This window comes from Xyrauchen texanus, chromosome 3 (assembly GCF_025860055.1).
Source record: "Xyrauchen texanus isolate HMW12.3.18 chromosome 3, RBS_HiC_50CHRs, whole genome shotgun sequence".
Classification (NCBI taxonomy): domain Eukaryota; kingdom Metazoa; phylum Chordata; class Actinopteri; order Cypriniformes; family Catostomidae; genus Xyrauchen; species Xyrauchen texanus.
The window spans coordinates 38,428,522-38,449,539 of NC_068278.1; the positions used below are offsets into that span (position 1 = coordinate 38,428,522).

The 21,018-nt window shown below is 38.6% G+C and overlaps 1 protein-coding gene across 1 annotated transcript in view; it reads left to right on the forward strand.

Moving 5' to 3' along the window:
• The window catches only part of LOC127628343 (sphingosine-1-phosphate transporter SPNS2-like), an 80,920-nt gene that overhangs the window by 23,621 nt on the left and 36,281 nt on the right, over positions 1-21,018 (forward strand). The window lies entirely within an intron of this gene.

Sequence of the window (21,018 nt, forward strand, 5' to 3'; positions counted from 1 at the left end):
TTCGAATAAACCTTTCAGTATTTATGAGTGAGATATTTGATTTTAGTGGGGAAGGGACAAATAAATATTTGCTCTTTGGCACTTTTTTGTTGAGTATGAATATTCAAGTTAAATGAATATTCAACTCATTTATATTATATAACTGCATAACTGTACAAATGAGTGAGGGGTGCAGTAACAGAAAAAAAAAATTTCTGTCAGGAAGAGAGAGAGAAACAACTTCTGTTTTTGCTTAGCTCTCCATTTTAAACTGCAGCATGTACTGTCACACACTGTTGAAAATGTGTTTTGGATCAATCTGTAATTGGTAGCAAATAAACATTACAGCTCAGCCTGTCACAGGCTGACCATAACACGGATGACTGTTTGGAAACTTTCTATAGGATGATTTTTAGCAGGGAACATACACTATTTGTTCTTTGTCAGAATGGCAGTCAACTATAAATCCATATGCTACAAAACAGAAATTGATTGTTTGTGCATGTAGAGATTGGGGGAGTTTTTTTGTGTCTAGATGGTAACCCTCATGATGTTAACCTTGCAAGATTCACCCTAACCCTATCCCTTGTCAGGAGAAATGTTACCACAGCACAAGGGTTACCAGCTAGACATTTCAGGTAGTTTGAAGGTTGGTTGACATAGTTGCACCAAAAGTTTATGGACACTCAAGGCATATTTGTTGCTCATAATTGTATGAAAGTCATTGCATTAGACAACAAAATATTGAAGCAAGTTGCATCTCCAATCAAGTGGTGCTAGACCTTTTCTCAGAACTAACTTCACTTTTCTGAGCCATTTTTGCAATTACTTTTAACCAAGGACATTTTTAGTGTATGTATGAAGTCTGTTTCGCTCAAGTCCACAGAGGTTTGCTAGCAAAGTAACCACAGGTATAGTTGGTCACATAAATGATGTAAATGTTTCACTATAAATAAATACTTCAAACACACTTAGGCCTACAATACATTTATTCAGGAATAGTTGCCATGGAGCCATGCCATGAAGTACACAGTGGCACAGCAGGGATTGCACATCTCCATAACTTTTAAATTCATGTGACACTCCAACCTGTGTTTGAACCTGTGCTAGCCCACATCCTTTAACAACCACTAAGCTACCACCAAGAGAAATGTGAGCAGAGTAAAGTCCCTTTGTTAAGCCGTGCATATGATCTTTGTTTAAAGTGTGGAGAATGCGCCAGTGGCGTGACCCCAGGCTTCACATAACACAACGAAATTTCAGATGATCTGGCCACTGGCTGGAAACTTCTGTGTGAAAAGTTTGTTTTGGAGGGATGATGGGAGATGAGCTGAAGTGTGACCCATTGTGATGTAATCTGTTTTGTGTGTGCATGCTTAAAGGTGAAGTGTGTAATTTATGTGCCACTAGCAGCATCAAACAGAATCTTAAAATCATTACTGTTTCTAAACAGTTGTCCCAGACACTCCCCCTGTCTTTCATTGGTCGAAAAAACAGATTGTATTACCCTAAACTCACACCATTGCTTGAGTAAATGGTGCTATGATGAGCTGGTCAAACAAATACAGCAAATCTTCTGGAAAATCAGCCTAGGCTAACTTATAGTTGTCTCCACTTATCAAAATGGAATAGGACAAAGACATTTAACATAGAAAAAGTTACATCAACTTTAACTCACCTTACTGTATATAGCTCTGCAGCAATTAAACACATAACCCTTTCTTCTTCTTCTTTTCACACACCTTTCTCTATCCTCTACTTTAAAATGTCCATCTTTGGCTCTCTTTTCTTTTCAACTATGGCAAACAAAAGACCCTCCCTCAAGAGTCCTTGTCTGACTTTTGATGCTTGGCCACCGCTTTACACGCACCACACATCTATCACATACACACACTCACACACACACACGCACACACTTCTGTGGGTTTGACTTTGGTTAGTGAGCCTTCCCAAAATCTACAGACTGAGGCAGGATGTCTTAAAGTGCACATGCCATGACGAGATGTTGAGATTAATGTCTTAAATAATGTCTTGAAGAATAGCTGACTAAGGCGATCTCCCATTAAACAGGAGGTGAATTACAGAGACAAGTTGGGAGGAAGGAGCATTTTGTAATATAATTCAACCTATAGCTCTTTCTTTGAGAAACTATCTATCATGGTGGTGAGCTATTTCATAACAAAAGGCAGTAAATTTACAGTAAAGTGAGTGAATGATTGCCTGTGGTGAGACTGGAGTATCAGGTACCACAGAGATGAGGTCATACTGCAAACAAAGAGACACTAATGCCTTACCTCAGTGCAGTGTGATGCAGGACCCATGTATCATTGATGTAATGTTGTAAGTACCAAAACATGCAAATATTTAAGAATCCCCAATAGATTCTTAAATATTTGCATGTTTTGGTACTTCCCCACTCAAACAGTAGATGGCATTAGCAACATCAAGGCCATGGGCTTGATTCCTAGGGCATGCATGAACAGATACAACATATACCTTGAATGTAATGTACTGTAAGTTGCATAACCCTTCCTTGGTATTGCTGATGTTTCAGACCCATTTAGAACCACTTTAAAAATGGGTCAAAATGACCCACAAGACCACAGAAAGTTTAAGATAAAAGTGTCTGCTAAATGCATTAATATAATATAAATGTTAAAACCCCAGCAAACATATTTCCCATATTTAAAATATTACAAAAAAACGGATATTCCTGTTGAAAAGACCAGCTTTGCTGGTCACCAGTTTTTGTTGTGTTTTAGGTGCTGGTGTCCCCACCAGGCTTTTAACTAGCTTAACCAGCTTCTTTAGAAAGACCATGCTGGTCTACAAGCTTCACCCGCAAGGCTATACCAGCACCAAACCAGCACTAACCAGCATAAACAACCTAGATCAGCATGGGAATTGCATGCTTGTTAAGCTGGTCTTTTCAGCAGGGATGTGATATATGATGTCTAGTTTGTGTCTGTATCAAGGTTAAAATGGGAAAGGAGGAGGTGGGAACCAGCTGAACAGTCAAAGTAATATTATTAAAACAAAAAGACACAAAGCACAAATGCACAAACATCAGCTGAGTGTGGCTTTCTCTCTCTCTCGAACTGCCGCATTCCGCTGCAGTTATCCCTCTCCTTTGCTGCTTAGCCCGATTGAGGGCCGGGCGTGCATAGTCACGGCCCTCCCCCACCCTCCTCCTCGTCACAGTGCCCTTTAAGTGATGGCCAGTGTCATATTTCCAGACATATGTGTGTCTATACTTGTGACTGACACACAGACAGCTCTCATGTAATCTATTCAAAATTGACTTTACCAGGCTGTACACGATGTGCATGTGGCTCTCATCTCTGTCAATCTCTTCACCTCATCTCAACAAGACAAACCTTCAAGATCTGACCCCACTCAGAATGCTAATATCACTAGATGTTCTTCTCTCATGGTTCACTGCTTTTGACCCAGCTGAATTTTACCCAAAGCTTTATCAGACTAAAAGATTCTCATTTTAGATTGGTAGGGGAGAGCAGTTATAGATGACACAGAACTAGAAATTACTGTTTGCTAGCCACAAAACCTGCAGGCTCTCCTGGATGTCTTTGCGATAGGGTGAAAGAGGATAAAAATGTTAATAATGAAGATGGAATTATGATAGAGGAGAGGGTTAACTTGGATGTTATTACTGTCCTGAGGGCCTCCTTTACTGTTTACTGTTCCTCCGTTCCTCCATTTCTTTTGTTTGCTAGGTGACATCGGCATTGGGGGGCAGGGTGTGGGGAATCTGGATGGCCTCTCTGATTCTCAAAGAGAAATATTTGCTGAAGATGGATGGAGATGAGTAGGCAGGTGAATGTTAAAATGTCCTGTGGTTAAATGGTTGGTTTAGTAACGCAGCAGAGAACGGTTTTCAGGATGGACTCTCACACACCCCAAATAAACCCTGACTGGGATTTTATGCTAGGAAGGTTTGAAATTGTTTTGAGAACAAGAATAATAAGAAACTAGATCTTTACAAAAACAAAAAAATTGGGGTGTCTGCACAAAATTCGACGCAACAATGGTTCGGTGCTGTGGGTGGTTGCTAGGGTGTTCTGGATGGTTGACAGACACTAGGTAGTCCAACCCTAACCCTAAGTATGAGCAATAGAAACAGTGATGCTTGCCTTAAAAAGAATAACTAATAATCATTTACATAAGAACAAAAAAGATAAAAAATGTACTTCAGATCAAATCAGGCAACATCAACACTAATTCATTTTATCATGTCATTAGGGAACCATAAATTACAAATGGAAACATATTAAAATGGACGTGGCCTCACAGACTTACACAAATGTACAGTTCATATGGTTACTTCATATCTCTAACCACACTGCATTCACACTCAACTGTAATTAGACTATATTACTCCAAAGGTCAAGAGGTCAGTGCCCTCTCTGGCAAAGATGGCAGCTCTTGTCTGCATGTGAATTGTGTTTCTGGAGCCTCTGCTGCCTCTTCCATCTGTCGCTGCAGTCTTGTGCTCTGCCCTGAACCCTGACATGACTCCACAGAGTCCATGTCTTCGTCTAGCCGATCAGTCTGCGCCTTGTGTCCTATATAGCTGCCTGCCGTCTGTGGCTAGTCAGTCTGTAAGTGAATGGCTGTTGCCCAGGTGCCTGAATGCATCCACCCAGACAAAGAATGTGCTATATTAAGAGGTTTGGATGTGGACAAAATGTTCGGTGTGGATTGTAAGTGTCAAGATATTGGCTTACATTGCCATGAGCCATCAAAAAGCATTATTGAAACGTTAGATATCTTTCCACACAGATGCACAGTCCTCCTAAAGTACTGTACTTCCACTATATGTTTATACAGTCACAATTGTCTTCTTCTCAGCTTTCGTTTTAATGATGGCTCTTACAGTTTCTGATTTCTTTGGCCTAGACGGAGGAGCTGCTACTGTATCTGTGTATTATCAGCTGTTCACACTCAGACCACAGCTGTACCCCTCTTCCCCCACTTTCTTCCTCTCTGCCTCTGTAGATCTGTTTTTCAAAAACGTATTGAGCTTGTTGCCTACTGCTTAGAAAGGCAGCTGGCCATTCAGACTGAATACATACTTACACTAAAAAAGCTAGACGCAGTGCTATGCATATAACAGTACGCAGGTGTCTCGAGATGCGTTTTTAAACGTTGACGTTCTTTTTAACCACACACGGCAGCTAAAAAATTTGGTGTTCCTCCGTGAGATACTTAAAAAGCAGCTGGATGTGTGCAACGGTCAAAGACGGCTGTTAACATAGAAAAACAAATGGAAAAACAGCGCAGACAGACACAAAAACGCATTTAGTGTGAACAACCCATCATCCTAACCTTTATGGAACCTATAAAATGACTCATTGTGATTGAATGCTCTACATCAGGGGTGCCCAATACGTCGATCACGACCTACCAGTCGATCGCAAAGGCAATGCTGGTAGATCGCACAAAATGTAAATGTACTTTCTTTAAATTTTAATAAAAATAAATATAATGTCTTTCCTTCTTTTAGTTTCTGTTTGACTTGCACTTGACTCGCGAAATTGCGATGCTACTGCCCGGATTAGGCAAAACTGTCTGATTCCATTCAGTTTTGCCTAATCCGGGCAGTAGCATCGAAATTTCGCGCTCTGTTCTCAGAAGTCCTTGGAGCGTATGCGCAAACCTAGCTGTCATGGCAACTGAATAAACAAAACCTCGCCTGGTCAATATTTACTCATCATCAGAATAAGGTAAATGACCTGGCTATTGTAATCTATTGTGCTGTAGGTGTTTTGGGTTTAGTTTTAAAACTGAATGATATCAACATTGAACATTATTATATATTTTTTTATTAATTAGAAGATGAATTCCATGTAGGGATACATACAGTAGTCCCAACAAGCATTTTCTTATTTTAAATGAAACTGTGTTTTTTTAATTGGTAGATCTTATTGAGTTGGTCATTTAAAAGTAGATCATCACACAAAAAAGTGTGGGCACCCCTGCTATACATAGTCACCAACAATTAGTGCTCCAGACGGAAGACAACAATTGATATCAATGATGAGTTTGATGTTAGCATGTTGCTAAGCTAATGGTGCAATATTTTAAAAGCATGTCTCAAGAATGTTTTGCGCTCCACTAGCTTTTTTTTTAGCACAATAACACATTCGAACTGAACGGCCCCTTAAAATTCTGTCTTTCTCCTCATGATTTGGGGGCTGACATTGCTTCGTTGCTGTTTCTGCTGCACTGTGATTTGACAGGCACTTATGATGGGCAGTCACTTATAAAATAAAATAAAAATAGAATAAATGGATTCCACAGCAGGAAAGAGACAGCAGGACACATGCTTGAGAGAGAGAGGGACAGAGACTAACCAAGGAGGGTGGAAATGATGAAGAGATGTATATTGAAAGAAAAATAGGACAGCACGGCACCTGCTCATCACTCCCACTGTCAATGGCACAGAGATGTAATGATCTATAGCTGTCTGTCAATGCAAAAATGGCAATTTCTCTCTCCATCAGCCTGACTTTGATGCAGGGTAATGAGTAATCAATACACCAAATCCACATCTCTGCACATGCAATGAATAGATATGTAGGTCTTACGTCTTCAATCTCTGTGGCCTCTGTGCAATTCTGTGTTGTAATGATCTGTGTGTGTGAATAAGTCAGAGAAAGTGGGAGTTTTTGGGTATGTCTCACATGGGATATCTTCATAGATCCCCCCCAAACCCCACCCTCATCCATAGGACTATTTTACAGTGCTCCATGCCAATAAAACATCCTGCAACCAATCAAAACAAGCATTAACCCCAAAGCCGTTGAGCAGCCAGTCTCATTTTAGATTCACAATTGCAGGTATAACACAATAACACAATATAGCATTCTTATCAATGACCCCCAATCCCTCACACATTAGAAATAGATTGAGTGTTGCACAAACCTAGTCCTATGGAGGGGTTTTTACTGGAATGACAAAGACATCAACAAATCAATACAAGCCAGGGGTCTTTTCACTGTCTCATGTGGACAGAAACACCCATCCACACACAATACATCTCTCAAGGACTTACGGTTTATTAAATTCAGAAAGACGGAAACATGGGTGTGACCCTTTCATATATCATACATTAGTACTCAATATGTACGTGAGTGTTTGTGCGAATATTCAACCGATATGAGTAAATTTGTCATATTGGTTTAAACAGCTTTGGCAAGGTTCTTAGCATAGACATTTACACACACATTTACACACTCTGTCATTTGAATGGTGCCCTATCATTAGATGTACAGCTCTGGGCTGGAGAGAAAAACTCCACACCCACTTTAAAAAAGCCCATATCCCACGCTTCTCATAAACCAGCTATCACACAAAGTGTAACCAGCCATAAGCAAGGCATTCAGGATGTTATCTTTTCTCATCTCAATTCTGGTTTCTAACCAAGGCGAAATCTGTAAAAAAAAATATATATATATATATATATATACAGTTTGATTCTTGTAAAGCAATTTGCAGAAGAACACTAAACGTTTCGGCTCTGCTCTTCTGGCGGTTAAATCTTATGATTTGAGCTTATTGCCTGTATGTGATCATGACTGGAGATATTCGGTGCCGGAGCTCTCATGATGACAGATTACTCTCACTGTGAGGACATGAGTCTCAATGAGGCTCCACTCTTGGGTCGCCCTCGTTCTGACGGAAGATTCCGCCTCCCGCGCCCTCTGTGAGGTAGAGATGGAAGAACCCTAGGAGGATCTCGCAGGCACCACGAGCCCCTCGATCTTCCCATGCAGTGTTGTCACTAGTGCAATAAGCATGTGACGACCTCTGACCCTCTATGAATGATCATGGTGTTGTCATATACAGCAGATCTGAAGATGATAATGATGCCGTGTCCCTCGCAGCATCAGCGAATAGTCAATGGAGGATGTTTTAGCCCCTCCCCCCAGCAAGGGTGAAGAGCATGCACTCATGGAGCTCGGCCTTGAGTGGTCACCTCCTGTCGAGCCAGAAAATTCTTGTCTGAATGAATGCACACTGTCCACCGTTAAAAGACCGTGGTTCGGACAGCACTGTCATTCTTCCCTGAGCTTCACACGGAGATTACAGAGACCTGGCGTGCGTCCAGATAGGAGGGGCTGCTGTCTGATGAATATTTTAGCATCTTTGTACTGTGACGCAATAGTGCTGTCAGTCCCCAGTGAGAAGAATCCCCCTGGAAGTATAGTCTTAATAGGAATCTAGAGCTCCTGCCTTTTTATTATGTTTCCCCGACCTTCCTCACTACTCTCGCCAGGAACGAGTCAGTTTTTACTGCAACACTTCCTTGCATTGCTTGAATAGCATGCTTACCTCGTAGTGGCTGCTTGACGCTATGAAGGCTGAAAAAGCTCTTTCTTCCTTTCCAACCAAACTCACTCACCATGATATTTGTGGGTGATTGATGTCTATTGTTAGCTCGCTTGATCCTTTACACTGTTAGCGCTGTGCACAGATGTATGATGCGCTCTGAGCGAGAAGCTGCCATATGAGAAGCGGCAGCTATCTGTGCCTGTTATCCGAGCCCGCTGGTGTGTTTTGCGATCGTGTGGCGTGCTTCCTGGCATCTAAGAGGAAAATCAAACCACACTCCACACAAAATGCTCCCGTCTTATAAATGGCAGCTCCTCTCAACACACGCATGAAAATCGTCGCCCACCCTTGCATTATGCAATTCTCTCTCTTATGTTTGCATGCTCATAAACCATACCTTAGTGTACTTATTAACTTTGGCTCAGGCCATTCTTGAGAATTTGTCTTGCTTCCCCATTTCACACACCGTGCACAACCACTTCTCAATAGTGAGTGACACAATTAGTGTCAAATTTAAAGTGCCCAATATCCCTTTACGTGAACACGTGGCGGGTACTCACGTCAGATTGGGTGTTAAAAATGATCGAACATGGGTATTTGATCTAATTTGCACACAGAATGCCTCGCTTCAACAGCATTTTTTCCTCGATGGATCCGTCATGGATACAAGTGGCCGATGAAATGCAAATATTTGTTTCCCTCGGTACGTCTCCTCCACTCTGTCATCAGCTAAGTCAGAGGGGACAAAGAAACGGTTCTGTTGGTTGCACCAAAATGACCTACCAGCCATGGTTGCTAGAAATTATGGAGATATTAGGCAGCCCTCCAAGGGAAATACCGCTGAGGAGGGATCTGCTCTTTCAAGCATAGGGCAGGATTTGGCATCCCCAGCCGGAGCTGTGAAACCTACACGTCTGGCCCCTGAACAGAGCTCAGCGAATGAGCCCGAACTGGCTCAGTTTGTAATAAACACCATTTTGCAGGCTATGCTCTAAAATGGTGTTTGTTTGCGGATTGGTGCTCTTCACGCAGCAAAGACTCCATAACGGAGATCCTTACATTCCTTCAAGAACGGTTGGATGCAGGTCTTACTCCTTCAATGCTTATGGACTATGTTTTAGCCATATCGGCATTTCACATCTCAGAGGCTGGTTCCTCTATAGGCAGACATGATCTTTAAAATGATCTCAGACATGACATAAATCTGGTAGTGAGGGCGCTCACAAGCCCCCCATTCGAACCATTGGAATCCGTTGAGTTACATGTGCTCTTTTTAAAGACTGCACCGCTGTTGGCTCTGGCCTCAGTCAAGCAGGTTTGTGATATACAGGCACTGTCGTTTAACAGTTCATGTCTGGAATTCAGTCCAGGGCAACCATCAATCCCCAAAAAAGGCTATGTGCCTAAGGTGCTTTCCATGGTATATCTTAGGGTATGACGCTACATAGTGTGGCATGAGGGGACTCCGTTCCCATTAGCGTTCATTGCAATGTCAAGTGAACTGAATCGATAGGGAACATCTCTGGTTACTCATGTATCCTTGGTTCTCTGAGATGGAGGGAACGAGACATTGCAGAACTTGGCTGCAAATGCACACCTAAAGGGGCGGATTCAAACATCATTGCCAATCATAAGATTGCCGTTATGATACAAGAGCTTCAACTAGGTTGTGGGAAAGGAATTTTCCCATAGTGTGTCTCTTTCCCTTCATCTCAGGGAACCGAGGTTACATTAGTAACCGGATACGTTACTCTCTTCTTTTTAACAGCTACTCGCAAACTAAAGCAGTGCTCTTCTTTCCTATGTTCACGGACATGATGATATGATGCAAAGGTGTATGTCATAAGCCAGCAATTTCTTGCCAAATCGAACACGACAGCTCACAAATCAGTGTACTCTATACATACTGAAGAATTTTAAAAGTCAGACCCTTCAGTGCACAAAACAGGTAAACATGAAAACCTCTAAACCTCTTTATCTGTATTCAATTTAAAGCTTAGTGCAGCCGGTGTTAGTATTGGTCGTATGTAAAAGTGCTATTGTATTTCATCAGAGAAAAGTGTGTTTCTGTACATAATACTTGCCTAAACATCACCTTGTGAATATTTTGGTCTCTCTACTAACACTATTCAGCTGTAAAGTGTTGAGTTGTTATTCCGTTTTATCAGCTGCACTCCTCTCATCTCTCTCAGAAATGTTGAAAGGAATGAGTAGAGCTGAGAGCTAATAGTGAGTACAGAGAACCAGTGGTGAAAAGTATTACACCATTTTCCACCACTTCCACATGTGGGCCATATAATCGCACGGATTCACCCCAGAACATTGGCAGTACTGATTGTGGTGTTTCAAAAATAATAATAATAATAATTGCTACAATCTGGTTTGCTCCATGCAGCGTGTCTCAATTCAGAGAATCGCTTCCCAACAACTCACGTAATTAGCAAAGAAACATATTATGCCCTCACACATATACATCATACACACCCACGCCAGTAAACCAAGACTACTGAAGCATGAAATAGTTTTTTAAATGTTTTGCAACAAAGTAAATCTGAGAAATTTTAGTGATGTTAACCGGATAGGCATCCTGTGTGTTTGTGTTGTGGTTAGAGCATTAGTTAAGCTCTTTATAGAAGAGGAATTCTGATTGAGGTATGCATGCGTGTCAAGGTTAGGTGAGAAAATTGTGAAGGTGGATTCTCACAGTCAGACATTACTCTTTCATTTAACATTTAATGACAGAAGCACTACAGGAATGGGCAGAAAAATGTTAAGCAGTTCACAGTCAATACATTTCTGTGACAGTTTTATGTTAAAACATCATGCTCTCTATGGTAATTCAAAACCTAGAAGAGAGCGTATAGCACCTCCCTTACACATTTACTGTAAAGAGGAGAATCCATGGAATACTGTCTGTCGGAAGTGAATATTTTTCATATTTTGCCTGTGTTTGAGGTATGCGTGTGTGTGTCTGTGTGGGGGGGGGGTTGATTGTTTAACAAGGACTTTATTTAGGTTACAAGCTGGTAATTACAAGAGTATTTTGCTATAAATGTGGTTTATGAGGAACATTTCTAGTGTCCCCATAATTCAAATCGTTTAAAAAACATACTAAACAATGTTTTTTTGAAAATGAAAAATGCAGAAAGTTTTATTGTGAGGGTTAGGTTTAGGGGTTGTGTTAGGGTTAGGGGATAGAATCTATAGTTTGTACAATATAAAAAGCATTATGTCTATGGGGAGTCCTCATTAGGATCACCTAACCAACCTAACCGCTTGCGTGCGCTTGTGTGTGTGTATGGTCTTCAAGCTTAGTCGTTGTTATTTAAATTTAAATATTCAGTTTTAAATTATTTGGATGATACACTTCACAATGCATATTGTTCCAAAGTGACTTAATACAGAATAATGCTGCACATACAGTGAGGAAAATAAGTATTTGAACACCCTGCTATTTTGCAAGTTCTCCCACTTAGAAATCATGGAGGGGTCTGAAATTGTCATCGTAGGTGCATGTCCACTGTGAGAGACATAATCTAAAAAAAAATCCAGAAATCACAATGTATGATTTTTTAACTATTTATTTGTATGATACAGCTGCAAATAAGTATTTGAACACCTGAGAAAATCAATGTTAATATTTGGTACAGTAGCCTTTGTTTGCAATTAAACGCTTCCTGTAGTTTTTCACCAGGTTTGCACACACTGCAGGAGGGATTTTGGCCCACTCCTCCACACAGATCTTCTCTAGATCAGTCAGGTTTCTGGGCTGTCGCTGAGAAACACGGAGTTTGAGCTCCCTCCAAAGATTCTCTATTGAGTTTAGGTCTGGAGACTGGCTAGGCCACGCCAGAACCTTGATATGCTTCTTACAGAGCCACTCCTTGGTTATCCTGGCTGTGTGCTTCGGGTCATTGTCATGTTGGAAGACCCAGCCTCGACCCATCTTCAATGCTCTAACTGAGGGAAGGAGGTTGTTCCCCAAAATCTCGCAATACATGGCCCCGGTCATCCTCTCCTTAATACAGTGCAGTTGCCCTGTCCCATGTGCAGAAAAACACCCCCAAAGCATGATGCTACCACCCCCATACTTCACAGTAGGGATGGTGTTCTTGGGATGGTACTCATCATTCTTCTTCCTCCAAACATGCTTAGTGGAATTATGACCAAAAAGTTCTATTTTGGTCTCATCTGACCACATGACTTTCTCCCATGACTCCTCTGGATCATCCAAATGGTCATTGGCAAACTTAAGACGGGCCTTGACATGTGCTGGTTTAAGCAGGGGAACCTTCCGTGCCATGCATGATTTAAAACCATGACGCCTTAGTGTATTACCAACAGTAACCTTGGAAACGGTGGTCCCAGCTCTTTTCAGTTCATTGACCAGCTCCTCCCGTGTAGTTCTGGGCTGATTTCTCACCTTTCTTAGGATCATTGAGACCCCACGAGGTGAGATCTTGCATGGAGCCCCAGTCAGAGGGAGACTGACAGTCATGTTTAGCTTCTTCCATTTTCTAATGATTGCTCCAACAGAGGACCTTTTTTCACCAAGCTGCTTGGCAATTTCCCCGTAGCCCTTTCCAGCCTTGTGGAGGTGTACAATTTTGTCTCTAGTGTCTTTGGACAGCGCTTTGGTCTTGGCCATGTTAGTAGTTGGATTCTTACTGATTGTATGGGGTGGACAGGTGTCTTTATGCAGCTAACGACCTCAAACAGGTGAATTTAATTTAGGATAATAAATGGAGTGGAGGTGGACATTTTAAAGGCAGACTAACAGGTCTTTGAGGGTCAGAATTCTAGCTGATAGACAGGTGTTCAAATACTTATTTGCAGCTGTATCATACAAATAAATAGTAAAAAAATCATACATTGTGATTTCTGGATTTTGTTTTTTAGATTATGTCTCTCACAGTGGACATGCACCTACGATGACAATTTCAGACCCCTCCATGATTTCCAAGTGGGAGAACTTGCAAAATAGCAGGGTGTTCAAATACTTATTTTCCTCACTGTAGTTTTATGATACGTCATTCTCTGGGCATTTTGCCTGTGAAATTATGTTAGTATCTAGGTTTTGCATTATGAATACAGTTTTTCTTTGTTCTCTTTGTTACTACAGAGGCTGGAAAACTTTATGTAGGTGTTCCACTCTATTTACACCATCTTTATCATTAGTATCATATAGAGAAATTATTCAGTGCATCTAATACACTTAATCAAATCTCTAATTTTTTTGTGCAAGTTATGGCCCAGGTGGCTTTTCTTTTTCTTTTTTTTCTTTTACCTTGTAGCATAAACTAATTATTAATTTGCCATAGACAACCTGGGAGAAGTTTAATTTTCCAGCACTTACCCACATAAACAATTCCTGCTCTCCCTTACACACACTCTATATAGAAAGAAGGTTCTTTACCCAGCTCCAAAGAAACCTTAAAAGGTTCTATTTACAAGATTTACATAAAAAAAACGTATTTAATAAAATGTTTTTAATTTTCAATAAAACATTGATTAGTATAAGTATTATATATTATATTATATTAGTATATTATGATATAGTATAAGCTTATATTAGTATAAGCTGTTTAAATTATGGGGACACTAGAAATGTCCTAATAAACCACATTTATAACATAATACCCTTGTAATTACCAGTTTGTAACCTTATAAATTATGCTCGTGTGTTATACACAAGTGTTATAACGTATACTATAAAACACATTAACATTACTGTAATGTGAAAGAAAAAATCTGAAAAAATGTAATTAATTGAAGTCATTAATTGTTGCCATCTTGGCCTTATCCTAATATAAGTTGAACTGTCTCAGCTGTTTGAAATTAGTACATTTATTCATGCTTTAAAGATATCTCTTTGCACAAGCATATTTTAAATGGGGGTCAGAACAATTTGTATGGAGTCTTCTTTCTTTTTTTAACAGGACATTAAGGGAAGGCCTGTGGGACAGACTGCCCCTGAGCTAACGGCAAATAATTTGTCATCAGCTTTTAAGTTTTCTGATATGAACAGAACAGAGTTATAGTCACTTGAACTCTTTCCATCATGGCAGCTGTGACACATACAATTTTCTTGCTGTTAGCGCAAAAGACTGATGAAAGATGGACAGTATATTTTAATTTTTGCTGCATTTATCATTAACAGTGGCTAAACAGTTATGTAAGCAAGTGTCCCTTGCTTTGAAGGATTAGCTATTTCAGATGTGATGAGGTTATCTGTGAGATTCAACTGTGATTCAACAGTTGACTTCATGTGCTTGTAATAACATCACAATGTCTTTTCAGAATTTTCTGTTTGGTCCTTTTCTCCTTGATGTGATATATGGTATTTCAGTGCTTTGACAAGTTTTAGGCCCATTTGTCTTGCAATAAACATGAACACAAATAGCACACATTAGATGATATTATATCCTTTATAAAAAGCTGAGCTTTGAACCTCTTCGTTCTCAGCTTCCACTATACTTTTATCTGTTTGTTTAATCTCAAACAACTCAACATATTTTGTTAAGGCCCTATAGATTGTGAAGACACAATGAGATAACAGACCAATACAAGCATGCACACACACACAGGCGGCAGTTTCCTGTTTAATGTCATTTCCCCAGCATCTGTCGCTCTGCACCTGCATTGTCCATTGACTTTGTTGGAACACGCTGATGAATGAATGGATCTGACATATACAATCCACTGTGTCCATTTGTTCTGTGCTAAATAGTGCATCCCTAATATTTCCTATGAAATTCATTGTAACATTACACCTAAAATGTAATAGCATCAGCCACATCGCTACATTAGGGGAAAGTGGGACTAAGCAAAATTTATTTTAAGAAATAATATATTTTCCGCAACTTAAAAAATAAAAAAGTGTGTATTCTTTTGAGAAATTCTATTAATATTAAGGTATGTTGCTGTAAGTTACTGAGTGCAGAGTAGACTTGCATAGTAAACTTTTAAGTTTTAAAAAGTTTTAAAAGCTATTTTTTCTAATGTGCTGTTTGTTGGATTAGTTAAGCACTATTCATTTTTTCACTGAATTGTGTGCCATTGCGTTGAGGTGTTGTGTTGTTGATGCATTGGTTTGTATTAGATATCAATGACTGCTAAATACTTGGAGTCTGTCGTTTTGCTAATTTTTGTTATGCTATTGATTCAAGGTAGTGAGATAATATGCCCACCCTTTGATGATTTGCCTATTTGTGGTTTACTTTCATGGTCACTTGAGCTTTTTGACATGGATGTGCATGTCTTAATGGTGTTTTGTGCTGAGATTAAATTATTAGGGATGTTTGTGTGGCATCATGTTCAGAGGTTGCCCAAAAAAGTATCTTTATTCGTCACTCTCTGTAAAATTTCTGTCATGGTCTATTTTTATAAGTCATACTTGTTTTAATTTTATAAGTACTAGGGCATTGAGGGGCGTGCATCTATTATAATGGCACATACATGACAGATGATAGGCTTTTATGATAGATTTTTCGACTCCTCTTGTGAGTTCTAGTGTGAAACTTCTACTAGGCTTTTAAGCTTTGCTGGATATAGGGCATACACACATGCACAAGTTCACAGAACTTAATAGTCCCTGATGTAAACATAAAGCGTAATATAAGAAGCACATTTGTGAAGCTTAGTTAACACAGCTACTAAAATAAAAGACAATTCTGCTCAAAACGTGATGGTTGTGCTTATTAAATGCATGCATAATTGGCTGAAACAATGTGCTGCTTTTTTTGTGTTTTCTTTTTGTTATTATGCAGTTTGCGATTTATTATCATACATTAACACACTGAAGTAATGATTGATGTACGCAGTCATAAAATCACCCTCTACTCAAAATCGAAACACAAAAGAGATGCACAATATCAGGTGTAAATGATGATGTGCCAGTTAATATGCATCTAATACACACATTAATACCAGGGAATAAACAGGGTACATGCACAGTGGGAATGTGAGGGACAAAAAGTGGTCAAAACTGATGCACTAGATTAAAATGTTTTTCTTGTTTCTTTTTATTTGTCAAAGTGGCAGACAGAATTTGGAATTATTCTTCAGTGTTTAAAAGATCTTCAAATAATTTATTGTTAAGTGATTGTTTTTGACCCACACTAAATAATGACCCTGAGGTAGGGTAGCACACCACTGGGTAGCATGTCAACAAATGGCATCAGTCTTGTTTCTTGGTGTGAATGTCACATGCTTAATAAACTTTCATAGTCAAAGGTGTGGGACAATAACTCTTCTACCAAACTGCATTTTTCACACTGCAAATGACTGACAAAGTGACTAGCCCCATTTCTTAAGAAATGCTTTCTGCATACCTTTTCCATAGCCATGCACCTGACTCAGTCAGTCATTGTCCAGAGGTGATTATATTTATGTGTGTTCAGAAGAACCCAGAACAAAACCTCCAGAACTGTAGTTAATGGTAGAGAGGTAGCCCATTCCTTGTCTATTCTCTCTGTTTTTGAGTGCCTTCCTAACGAATTAAGCTCTCTATCAAGCTTTCATAAAGATTTGCCTTACAACTTCTTAACCATCTAAAGCATTGCTTTTCACCTCAAACATTTTTACATAGAAGTTTACATGATCATTCCCTGGCATTGGTGAACAACTGCAATCACATTCTTTTTCAGAGACAAAAAAATGCCAACAGTGTTTCTTGGCAGACAGAACATCGTCTTTACAGATCAAAGCACAGTATAGTCACTGCACTTGTCTTCTTGGTACAAATATTCCATTTATTAAGGTTAAAACTGACTGGGAGGTAAAGATGCTTTGACATTCCATTAGTATAACAATAACTGATGGCAGCTTTTTCATATCAGTTACTAAGGGCGTGTATCTTCATTTGGTGTGTACTGTATATCTTAATCTGTAAATTATGTCTTAAGCAAAAGTTGTGCCACTGAATTATTACAAAACTCTGGATATTCTAGCAACCAAAATCTGGTTGGTTAATATCTCTTAATATCTGTAAAATAATAAGATTAGGAAGAAATGAAAACATTTGCAAATCATAAAATCAGAAGATGTAGTGATCTGATAAGAAGTATGATGATTTACTGAACACATCATGGGCCAGTAATGGCTCATGGACTACAGTTTCAGCCAAAGAGATTAGTAACTTTTATAAAATAGAATAAAAACAAATATACTTACACCCATACACACTAATGTAGCAGACAATAATAACTGTGTGCATTCTACATGGATTCTTAACAAAACACACACACTGTCACATAAGTCAAATATGTAAAACTCGCCAGATCCTGGTCAAGGTGACATTGTTCACTGGAGGAGCTCAGAAAATTACTGGCACATTTATTTTTTTCTCTCTCTATCCTCCCTCTCACTCTTTCTCTCTCGCTACCTGAGATTTATCCTAATAAACCTTATCTTAACACTGTAAAAAAAAAAAATCTTGTTGTTTGAACTTACATTTTTAAGATGTGTCATCTTAAGAGGGAAAAGTAATTTAAACAGAACCTAAAGTTGACCTAAAGCAGTATAACTTGGTAAATTATCTTAATGTCTTTCTAAGTAAACCTGACTTTCTAAGCTAAATCAGTTTCATTCTAATTTAATTCGAATTGAATATAGCACTTCTATAATTTGTATTATGATATAACTAAAAAGTAGTCAGGGCTATAACATTGTCAGAGGTAAAATAAACTGCCACATGATGGTAAATATAACCAGTTGATGATCAGAGATCATAATTTGATCCCTCTATCATATTCAGCCTTAAGCTTGACAAGGAAACACTTTACATGCAAATCACATTGATGGTGACAATCATCAAACACATCACTGGGTAAAAAGATGAGCTTTAAATTACTGCTACATGACAAATAACTTAAAATGACAACAAAAACAACAACCAAGAGCATAAATAAAAGCAGCAAACTGTAAAAAAAGGAAAAGACAGTAACACTGCAATTTGCATGAGTTATTCATACTGCAGTACATGCTGGGAATCTGAATAGGTAAGTGTGATGTGCATAGTTTTCTTGACTTTTATTTTTTATTTCAGCTGAATTCTGAAGTTTAGCCATCAAAAACGTTGATGTTTTCTCAACAAGATCAATCCTGGATAGATATTCTAACTATATGTTTTAAGTTATAATAACTACATTTTCACTTAAAAAATTCTGACCTTAAAAAAAGGACATATTTTTTGTCCCACATACAATACAGTGCATTGTTGAGTAATTACACTGTGATCAGCAATAAATAGAAAAACACTGTTATCTATTTTGTGTCTGCTTTGTGGGTCCCTGATCTATTTCCTATGCCTTCACCAAGCTCAGCCCTTATTAACCTGTTGTACAGTATCATGCTTTCTGTTTAAATTTGAATACAACTAGCAATTTTCAGTCAAGAGGCTACTATAACTATACTATACTCTTTCTGAATGTTGAACTTTATATGTTTTTCTTCAGAAAGTAAAAAATATTTTGTCTATTCATCAGTGGGGTTGCTTTGACTGCACCCTATACTGTAGGTGAAGTGTTCCTCCTCTCTTGGCAATTGTTTCTTTGCCTAGCTAGTCAAAACCTTTTTATATCCAAACACCAACTTGCATACTGTCCAAATGAATTGAACAGAACTCATTATTGTAACATAGGTGAAGGCCTCATGGCCGAGCGTGCTTCTCCTTGACAGCAGGACAAAGCTGGTTAAAGCGATGGTAATTCTTGTAGACTGAGTCACAACATGTAAAGCGTCATGCAGGTATAGTCCTCTGTTGTCATGGTAACAAGTTTCTAATAAACCTTTGGTATTTAATCAAAGAAGAGGATCATTTTGAAAGTATGCTTAGAGTCTGACTACACAACCACATACACGAACAAACACCCCCTTACGCAACATTAACTGTGGTTTATTAAATAGCATTTAGTCTGGTCTGTTAAATGAAAATAATTAAATTTGACCATTGACAATATTAAAGCACTGTACCCATGAGCTCTAGGTGTATATAATTTATCCAATTGGTTTGGTTGTCTTTGCTCATTATGCCATATTCTGAGGCTACTCCTACACTTATGAAATCATGCACTCCTACCGGTTTACTGGGGTTGAGCACTGACTCAAGAAGTTGAGGCGTTATTTGAACACTGCGCATAAAAGATATCCAAGCAATTAAATACAGCATGATGTAATCCGTTAGGTAAGTCATCCACAGCTAGCCCACAACACATGACCCATTTCTAGACATTACATTGCACTCACCCACACTGGCTCAAATTGCCTTTGGCTATATGGGGAAGTCAGTGTAGGAGGACAGGATATCTAATTAATTTGGACACAATACAAATACAGTATGTATGTTCCAGAAGTATAAAATATCTTAATGAACTTATAAAGTAACTTGACACAAATTTTTCAAAACATGTGCTGCCCAAACACCCAAGTATAGTACAATATGATGCATCCTTGTGACACTCATTTTACCAGTGAGAGATAATGATTCAAATGCTACGGTATCTCTTGTCACACCTGATGTTTTTGTGTAATGTGATATAAAGAAGGTAATTACAGTATGTCATTTGCATCAGGCCATAATTTGCATGAATAGAAGCAGGTCGGGCTTTGTTTGTTTGTTTACAATGATTTACCATACATGGAATGCAAGCTGGAATCTCTGCTATTTCATTATGGACTTGTAAGTGTCAACTGTCAGCTTTAAGGTTTGTGGTATCTCAGACATTGTGGGAAAATGTTTTGGTCCTCATTTGTGACTTCATTATAAGTCAGTGAACCTATAAAGGAAATTTTAGCTCGGGTCAGAGGTTTGGTATGCAAACAATTTCAGAGGACTTCAGTAAGGTGGATACTGTGCTTCATTAAGGTGGATGAAAATGCATTTTTCAATTAGGGTCTGATCTCTTTTTGAGTAAAATTTCTTCAAAATTAAGATTTCTTAAAATCTTTATCCAGTAATTTCCAGTAACAAATTACTGGAAAAGTAATTTATATTTATTGGTCAAAAAGTCTAGGAACCCTGATACCATCAAGATCCATTTCACAAGTTCACTGGTTAATATAGTCCTAATATAACGTAGGGGGTCGAGCACAGGGCTTTTTTGACTAAAGAAAGAAATAGAAAGACAATTTTTAAATAATAATTGGTATAGGTGTTATGAAATAGAAATGTGGAGATGGGAGGTGGAGGGTTGTGGAATATGATTAGCAAGCCTAGAAAAACAAGCTCAAATTTGGGACTTTATTTCAGATAATGTGGACTAAACAGTTGATTTGCTTATCAATGAAAAATATAATGTAATACTAAAGGAAGCATTGTATGACTTCCAACCGGTGTTGGGTAAGTTACTCAAAATCCACTACAAATGACTAATTACGTCTCTTAAATGTAATCAGATTACTTTTCTGATTACTTCAACAAAAAATAATCACCTTAATAATCATTTTACTTTAAGTTACTTTCTAATTCAGTTTTCCTTGGAAGGTTTTTGTACAAGTATAATAATAAGTATAATACTTATTACTTTAGCACAAGTAATGTACTTAAAAGTAATTACTTTAATTGAAGGACAGTAACTGTAATCTAATTACAAGAATTTAAAATGTAATGCATTACATTACTTTTTTGACTAAAAATGTATGTGATTATTGTAAGTAATTTCTTTGTAATCAGATACAGTCAAG